Genomic DNA, 9,988 nt, shown 5'->3' with positions numbered 1-9,988 from the left:
AACTACTCATTCTTCACTTTTTTACACACTCATGCATTCTTTTCATTTCACATTCCATATGCATTGTTATTATTATTCTACTTTGGGGCATTTTGTCCCTTTTTATTATTTTCTTTTTCTCTTTTTCTTTTTCTTCTTTTCTCTTTTCTCTTTTTTTATTCAATACAAAATAAATACAAGAGTGTCAATGCATATGGTTTAAGTATTTAATGCATGAGTATGTACCCAATTCCCAAGATTTTCAACAAAAGTACAAAAAGCCACTTTTACCTCAACCAAAGTTTCCAAACTTCCCCACACTTAGATGATAGACACTCTCACTATCCTAAACTAATCAAAGATCCAAATAAGGGATATTTATTATTTTTCACTTATGAGTAGTGATGTGCTAAATTTAAGAACAAAAGTGGGTTAAAACATGCTCAAAATTGGTTAACAAAGGAAGATAAAAGGGTAGGCTCTTTGGGTAAATGAGCTACATGAAATGATGGCCTCAATCATGTAAATGCATATATACATCAAACAATGGACATAAAGAATCAAACAAATCAAAGATTGCAATCATAGAAAGAGAATAACACACACAAGAATGAAAATAGTGATTATATGATGTAACCACACAATTAGGCTCAAAGCGCACTTGCTTATGTGTTCTTAGCCCAAAAACATGTTCCACAATATATTTTCAAGCAAGTTTCAATCAAAAGTTCCAACTCAAATCAATTAGGATGTCAATGCCTTATCAAGAATATTTTTCTTGGAAAATTTTATTAAATTAACTAAGCTTATTATATGTATGCAAAGACATGCAATAAACTAAGAAAGATTGTAATTAAAGCTCTAAAATATATACAAACTAAGCAAAATAAACTGTGCAAGTGTTAAGATTAGAATTTGTCACCTAAGATTGTCGATCGGTGACGACCTCCCTACATTTAAAAGTTTGCAGCGTCCACGGTGCATTCAATGGTGAGCAAGGGGGTATGGCAATTTCGGATTGCCACCTTCAGCTGGTGGATCAGTCGGCTACTGCGTGCTCTTTCTCCTGCTTTCCTTGTTGTTTATAGTGACTCCTCCATGAAAAATAGAAAATAAGATAGTAAAATGAGTGGATGCAAAAGCAAGGAAGCAAAGATTGTTTGAATGAGGTGATGAATCACTAAAATGACTGAGTGAATAGGTTTGTGGCATGAAGGAAACAAATGTGTGAATTCTAAGTTGCGCAGTTTAGAACATACACACTAGCTTGGAAAGCTATGTCACAATTACACAAAAGAACATGTACTTCACTCATTCTAGTGTGCTTGAAATACTTTAAAAAGGAAACTTGTAGGTTAAGATAAACAAACAAGCAATAAAGGAGCATAAAAGTATTCAAGCAAAAATCAAGGAATTGTGAAATTGATGATGAGGAAAAGTTTGTTTGCAACACCTAAATGACATGAAGTGGAAAACGTATGATCCACAAAGCTTAAAAAGCTCAAAAATGTCACTAGGTGGGCTTAGAATCCAATTAAACAATTTCTTAATTTTAATGAATTAACCAGGTGACTTAAATAAAAATCAATCAGAACAAGCATCACCTAACAAAAAATGCATCACTAAAACAAATTGCCTAATGATATATAATGAAATCAAATCACATGGTAGCCAAAACATACAATTTATAAATTCAACAAGATTCTCAAAGGCAATGCTATGAGTACTTGGTATGCACAAAATTAAACATGAAGAACTCAGTACAAGCAACAATGTATGACCTCAATGAAGATATCCAACAATAAATAGCAATAACAACATCAATAATTCAGCAGCAATATCTCAACAGAATCAACCAATCAACTCAATCATCCAACACTTAGCACCAAAACAGAAAATTAAACTAACTAATGCAATAACTAACTAAGTAACTAAACACTAACTAACTAAGTATAGGTGAGTGGGGAATGATAGTGGTGGATGATGGTTGGAGAAGAGAAAGAAGGGAGGAGAAGAGAAAAGAAGAGAAAAAAAGAGAGAAGAGAAGAAAAAGAAGTAGTGTGATGAGAAAATAGAGTCGTGCGTACGCACAAAAGGGGTAGAATAGAGGTTTGTGCACGCACAAGAGTGTGCGAGTGCTCCGGGCAGAAGGTGAAATCGATGTGTGCGAGCGCACACATGTGTTCGTATGCACACTAGGGTTTTTTTTTTAGAAAATGAAACGTCAAAATTCGACATCTGTGCGTACGCACACAGGTCCGTGCGTGCACACAAGAAGAAAAACAGAGGGGGGATGCGGACACACAAGGTGTGTGAGCGCTCCCAGCAGAGGGGGTGCTAATGAGTGTGCACGCGTACAGGGCTGTGCGTACGCACAGAAAGTTTTTTTTTTTGAGAATATGAAATGTCAAAATTTAACGCTTGATTCGCCATCTGTGCATATGCACACAAGTTCGTGCGTACGCACGAGAGGTAAAAAAGAGGGGGACGCAAACGCACAAGGCGTACAAGCGCTCCGAACATGGGCTGTGCAAAGGGTGTGCGTACGCATGATGACATGTCACCATGTCATGTTTTTCTATGCTTTTTCATACAAGAAATTTATGATTTGTGCTTAAATATTGCATTCTTTTGTGCTTAATTGGAATATTTCCTTGATCTTTTAATTTTATAAATCTTGTAGGAAATAAGAAGAAAAAGAAGCAAAGAAGCACAAAATAAGCGAAAAAGGAGAAAAAAAGAGCTTTGGGGCACACTTTGAAGTTGGAGCACACTTTGGAGCCTTAGGCCACGCTTTTAAAAGCGTGGCCCATGACCAAATCAAAGAAGGAAGTAACCAGCACACACGATGCTCCGCTCTTGCCAAGAGCAGAGCATTATCGTGATGCAAAGTGAGGTTGGAAGCAAATTTTCGCTAAGTTAAATTTGGGGCGCTCACAGCATGACCATGCCTCCTTCAAAGGGCTATAACTTGAGCTACAGATGTCCAATTGATGTGCTTTTAGTTGCGTTGGAAAGCTGACATTCAGAGCTTTCCAACAATATATAGCAATTCATATTTGGCGTACAATTGAGGCATGAGTGAAAGGCATCTTTAAGGGCCAAAAATAAGCGAAAATAAACCAAAGTGCTTCCACCATGGCTCGAAGAGGGAGACACAAGGAAACCAAGGAAGTAGCGCTCTCAAGGAGAGCAGAGTGCTCTCTTGGAGAGCATTATCGTGTTCTCACCCAAAGAAAATGCAAGAAAATTGGCGTGGAGTGCTTTCACCAAGGCTTGAACCTGGTGCCTCACTAAGGAAGCAAGGATGCTCCGCTCCACACAAGAGCAGAGCACTATCCTGATTGCTACCCAACCTTGGCGCGCAACAAAGGGACAAAGACAAGCCAATGCTCCACTCTCCACAAGAGCAGAGCACCCCCTGGGAGTGTCACTCATGGGCCAAAAATTCAACCAAAATTCCATTTAAATTCAATTCCTCTCCAAATTGAATCAAGGCCAACCAAACCCATTTCTCCTCAAATCCAAAGCAAGCAAAGCCCACATCATCACTCAAAGGCACATGGATCAATTAGATTAGGATTTTCATTTTAATTGTAATTTGTTTTAATTTCATTTTCATTTTCACTTTGTAAAGCCTATATAAAGGCATCAATTCCATCTCATTAAAGGAGGCTAGCTCCACTAGGGAGCATTAGGAGTAGTAGTAGAGAGCTCTCTCTCTTTTAATTTTCCTTTCTGTTTGAATTTTGGATCAAGAATTGAAGGAATTCTGTTTCACTTGATCTGAAATCTCTTGTTCTTCTTCTGCATAATTTCAGAAAATTAAGAATTGAATCTAAGTTTTCATTTATTTCTTTCATCTTCTTTTTCTTCTGCAAATTGTTCTCTGAATTGATCAAGGAAGGGCTTGAAATCTAGACTTGTTCTCTAGTCTCATTAATTCCCTGAGATCTTCACTTGTCTTTTTAGATTTCATAATTGAATTGAGTTTTCTTGCTGATTCACTTTTCTGCTACAATTTCCTTCTCTGCAATTTTTACTTTCTGCTGCATTGTTTCCAATTTACATTTTCTGCACATTTACATTCTACACTTTACCTTTGAGCTTGCTGCAAATCTGAATTTACTTTTCTTGCCTTGGATCTATTGCTTTCTTTAATTTTCAGCACCCCAGCCCCCTTTACATTTGATGCAATTTACATTTCTTGTCATTTAAGATTTTGTCAATTTACTTTTCTTGCTCTTTAAGTTTCAGTCACTTTACTTTCTGCAATTTAAATTCCCTGCCATTTACTTTCTGTTGGCTACATTTCATCCAATTTCACTTCAATGTTAGCTTGACTAAACTAACCACCCACTAAAGTTGCTTGATCCATCAATCCCTGTGGGATCGACCTCACTCTAAGTGAGTTATTACTACTTGATGCGACCCGGTTTACTTGCCGGTTAGATCTATGTGTTTGGAAATTTCTTTTTCCAAAAAAACACCATCAACGCACAGCTGGGTGCGTGCGCATAGGTGCAGAAATTGGGGTGGGTGTGCATACACACAGGTGTGTGCGCACACACTACTCTGTTTTTCCCAAAAATTTTTAGAGCTCTAAGGCACCAAACTTGAGCTCAACAAAAGGGTTTCAACTCCAAAACATCCAATATTGCACAACTACATTATCCAAACTAAAATTTAACCTAACTAAGCTTGAAATTAAACTAGATATAAGCTACCTACAAGAAATAAAATACAATGGATTGAAACTATATACAAAGAGAGGGTTAGAAAGGTGTTACCATGGTGGGGTGTCTCTCACCTAGCACTTTCATTTATTGTTTTTAAGTTAGACAATTGGAAGAGCCTTGGCTATGGTGGCTTGTGCTTGAATTCTTCCTTGAATCCCCACCAATGTTTGTATCTCCAATGGCCTCCGGGATCCCAAATTTTGCGCATCCGATCTTCTTGTTGACTCATATGATTCCATCCGGGTGGCAAGTATTCAAAGTTCTCATTCAAGCATCCAAACAATCCATCCAATTGAGAATTACACCAACCATTCAAGCAAAATTTTAAAGATTCAACTTCTATGAACCTAGGATCATGTTTCCAACCACTACCTAATTTTTCTTTATTTTCCAATCCACAAATATTCCTAAGTTGACTATCATTTTCAATCAAACCATATTCAAGTGGAATAATGAAGCTCAAGGTTAAGAATGTTGCCCACTTAGATGAAGGAGGTGATAGTGCTTCTTGTATGATCTCCACCTCTTCAAATTCTTCAACCACTTCTTCTAATTCCTTGAATTCAACCTTCTCCACTTACAACTCATGCTTCAATTCCTCTTCTTTCCCTTGTAGTTCCAAGCTCTCCTTCACTCCACAAGCTTCAATTGAAGTTGATTCTTTACATTCATCCATGGAAGTGCTTGAATTGTTGAAAGAGTGTAGTGAGGCTAAGTGGGATAGGGCTCCGGCTAAGGTAGCCATGATATTGTCTTGTCTCTTTTGGTACTCTTCTTGCTCTTGAAGGAAGAATTGGAATGCTTCCTCCGTTGAAGGTTGTGGAGGAAAAAATGATTCATCATGTGGGAGAGGGTCCTCATATGTTGAAGGTGGTTGTTATTGATGAGAGTATTGAGGTGGTGTGGAGTATTGGTGTTGGAATTGTGGTGGTTCTAAGTGTGGTTCATAAGGTTGTTCATGAGGCACATAAGGTTGATGGTATGGTGAGTATAGTGGCGAGTATTCATGTGGAGGTGTTTGGTAATAGTGTGATGTAGCTTGTGAGTAAAGTTGATCATAGTGTTGAGGGTTTGGGTTGTATTAGCATGCATCAAGAGGTGGATAGTAGCTATAAGGATGTGGAAGAGGTTCTTGCCAAGAGGGTTGCCTAGAAGTATATAGCTCCTCACTCAATTGATCCAACAATTTATGATGTATTCCATCATTGAGGTTCTCATTTCTTACAACATCATAACAACCGAACTCCAAGCCAAAGGGGTGAGAATTCATAGAGCAGAGATTAAATAAAAACAAAAGCTAATAAGAGAAACTAAAGCAAACTCCTAACAACTAACAAAATCAAACAAACAACCAAAAAGAAGCAAAATATTTACATATTAACATATTTACAATAGCCAATAACATAACACCATTGCAACTCCCCGACAACGGCACAAAAAACTTGATGTGAGAATTTATGCCGGTTCGAAAATTTAGAAAAAATTAGAGTTTCTTCCGTTGCAAGTATAGTCCAAACCGGCAATGGATCCTCTCAATCAAAGTTTAGAATAAATATTTGTCACAATTCAAAACAAATAAAAATCGGAAGTTGGAATTTTTGAGTTGTCTTCCCTAGGAGTTGCAAATGAAATGCTCAATTATTGGCTATGGGGGATGGGGTTTGCTCAAGATGCAAGTAATGTAAATAGTAAGAAAGTAAATAAACATGCAAGAAATTAAATGAAAGCAATTAAATTCAAAGGCAACTAATCAAAGAAAAGGGAAATTCAAATGCTAAGAAACCTCTTGGCATGGATTGAGAGCTAAAGTTACCTATCCTAGCCATTGACCACAAACACATGATGATTATGAAGAGTTAATCCTACTTAGTCAATCCTAACATCGAGGATAAGTCAAATATGCATAGTTGATCTCAATCTACAAGTCCTAGCTAACTCTATTAATGGAAGGCTTAGAGTTAATAGAAACCAAATCAACTAACTACTCTAATATATCAATTATGAATGGACATCAATGACTCAAGGGTCACCAAAATCTTCAATTCCAAGATAAGAGTGAAGAAAAACTAAGTAAAAACAAAGTCAAGCATTTTCATCAAACACTTGGTGTACATGAAAATAAAAGCATATTAAATTACAATAATAATAAATTCTAAAGCTACCAAATTCAAGAAATTAATAATAACAACTAAAGAAAGCAATAATAACATGGAAACATAATTTTGCATTAAATAAAATTAAAGTCAACAAGAGTGTTCATAACATAAAAGTGACAAAATGAAGGAAATGACAAAAGAAATGAGGAAGATCAAGACCAAAGAGTATGAAAACATAAAAGAAACTACACTAAAACAAGAATTAAAAACTGAAATTAAAGAGAAATTAACTAAGAAAACCTAAATTCTAGAGAGAAGGGGGAGCTTCTCTCTCTAGAAAAGTAAGACAAAAACATAACAAAACCTAAAACTAATTGCTCCCCTCTTGCCTCCACTTGAGATAGGGTTGAAATAGCTTCAGAAATGAGTTGAATTGGGTTTTGGGGGCCCAAAATTTGCAACCAGCGAATTGTATTAATGAGGTCACGTGCTGGTACTTGTGCATACGCACATTTTCTGATTTTTCCACTTGTGCGTACACACAAAGGGTTGTGCGTACGCATAACGGCACGCTTCCGCCTGTGCGCACGCACTTACTAAAAAGCTCCAAACTTCATTTCTTCATAATTTCTCCAATTTGGCACCCTTTTTCCTTACTTCTTCAATCCATATTAACCTTGAAAACCTGAAATCACTCAACAAGCACATCAAGACATCAAATGGAATTAAAGTGAATAAAATTTAGCAATTAAGAGCTTAAAAAGCATGTTTTTACTTTTGAGCATAATTTATGGAGAATTTACAAAACCAAGCTATTTCACTGAATAAATGCAAGGAAAGTTGATAAAATCCACCCAATTAGAGCAAATAAATACCATGAGATGTGAATTCATCAGCCTTACTGGCATAAGAACCCATTGCGTCACAACTTAGATGTCATGCACATAGAGAAGAACATACTTGACAATGTAATTGGAACTCTTTTGGATATTACAGGCAAGACGAAGGACCATTTGAATTCTCGATATGACTTAAAAGATTTGGGGATCTGGAAAAAACTTCAACCAAAGGAGGTGAATTATGGCAAGAGAACAAAGTTGGCAAAGACATGCTTTTCTATGATTGCTGCAGAGAAGTCAAATTTTTGTGGTATTTTGAAGACGTCAAAGCTACCTAATGGTAGTGCTTCGAATATATCACGATGTGTCCCTCTAGGAGAAAGAAAAGTTTATGGTTATAAGACCTACGATGCTCACTTTATGCTACACTATTTACTACCAATACCGATTAAAAGCATCCTTCCTGATCATGTGGCTATTCCGTTCATTAGACTAAGTTCTTTTTTTTTGTCGCTTATGCAAAAAGTTCATCACACTGGAAGAGATATATTGACTGGCGTTAGAGATTATGAAAATATTATGCACCCTTGAGAGGATTTTTCCTCATAGTTTTTGTGACATAATAGTTCATCTTCCAATTCATTTAGCAAATGAGGTGAGATTGGGTGGTCCGGTGCAGTTTCATTGGATGTATCCTCCAAAAAGATACATGTGTACATTAAAGTCATAGGTTTGCAACAAAAGTCGCTCCAAAGGTTCTATTGCAAAGGCATATCTGGCTGAAGAGTGCTTAACTTTTTGCTCAAGATACTTGTATGGAAGTGTGTGAATATGACTTAATAAGGGACCTTGGAATGATGATGATCCTAACAAAGACAAAGTTTTGCCATCAAAACTTTTTTCTAACAAAGTTTGTTCAGTAGGCGTAGGAAGTGGAGAACCAATTAACATCAATGACATATCAAGTGCCCAAGCCATGTGTATGTATTACACAATTGTGAAGAACTCGCAGATTATGTTAGGTAACTTTAACACAACTTTAACACAAGTTATTTCTATTCACTAAATCAATTGCACATATATTCTTTTCTAAAACATAACTATTGTTAACTATAGAGAGTATGAGGATGAGGTTAACAATCAGCAGGAAACAAAATGGAGAAAAGGAAAATTACACAGTAAAACCTTCTCGTAATGGTTTGAAACTCATGCAAGGGATCCAGATGTGCCTGTTTGGCTAAAAGAAGTATCTAGAGGTCCAAGCTCTACTGCAAGAAGATTTTTTGGATATATAATTTGATTTTGAAACATTTTGTTTTATTTAGTTACAAAAGCACAATATTTATTTTGTAATAATTTTTTTAATACAAATTACATACATAATTTTAATTAATTGATATATTAACTACTTTAATAAGCAAGTCAACATTTATATAATATGTAAAAACATAGATAATTCAAACACACTTCATTTAACTAAAATTATATTAAAACAAAATAATATTAATATCTACATTTATTAGTTCTACAAGTTATTTCTTACACAAGTTCAACGAAAAGTTAAAAGTCTAATATAGATTAATGCCTCTATGAATTAAAATATTCTTGAGTCCTTTAGATAGTATGTTGTCGCCATTTTAGCTCTCTTGTAAATGAGAAAAACCAAAACAAAAAATTAGAAACAACATAAAACACCAATTATAATTTTTCCATTAACTTTTATTCAAAATTTTTAGAAAAATTTTTGGCAGAACCTCCCCTAAAACTTGGATATTTTCATCGTCTACGGTTCCATCAATAACAACCAATTTATTACTTATTTCTCAGCCAATACACAACCAAATTTATCAAACCAAATAATAGGACATTTGTCATTTATCAACCACGACACAAGTAAAATGAAATAAACAGATCCATATATAATTAAACTATACTAATAATATATGAATCATCTATGAATATGTATTAAAACTATAAGTAATTTTAGGAGTACCTTTAATTGTCTAGTTTCTTTCATGCTCTTTAAGTTTTTCTTTGAGCACATCTAGTACAAAAGCAAAATTCAACTTAAAAATTCAATAAATAAATTTAGTTCATTGTATCTACCAAACAAGTTAATGTATCTTCTAATTTGACGATCTTCATCTAAGTTATCACATACTTAAATAATTCAGTTAGATAATTTACATGAACAAATACAGAATTTTCTTTTGTATAATTATTCATTGAAAAATACTACCTTGCAAGGCACTCGTTGTAGTTGCTGCGCAAGCTGGATTTGCAAAAGGGCAAAAAAATGTCTAAGAAAATATCAAGGAATATGAAAAATTGAATA

This window comes from Arachis stenosperma, chromosome 1 (genome assembly GCF_014773155.1).
Source record: "Arachis stenosperma cultivar V10309 chromosome 1, arast.V10309.gnm1.PFL2, whole genome shotgun sequence".
Taxonomy (NCBI): Eukaryota; Viridiplantae; Streptophyta; class Magnoliopsida; order Fabales; family Fabaceae; genus Arachis; species Arachis stenosperma.
This window is presented reverse-complemented; position numbering follows the sequence as displayed.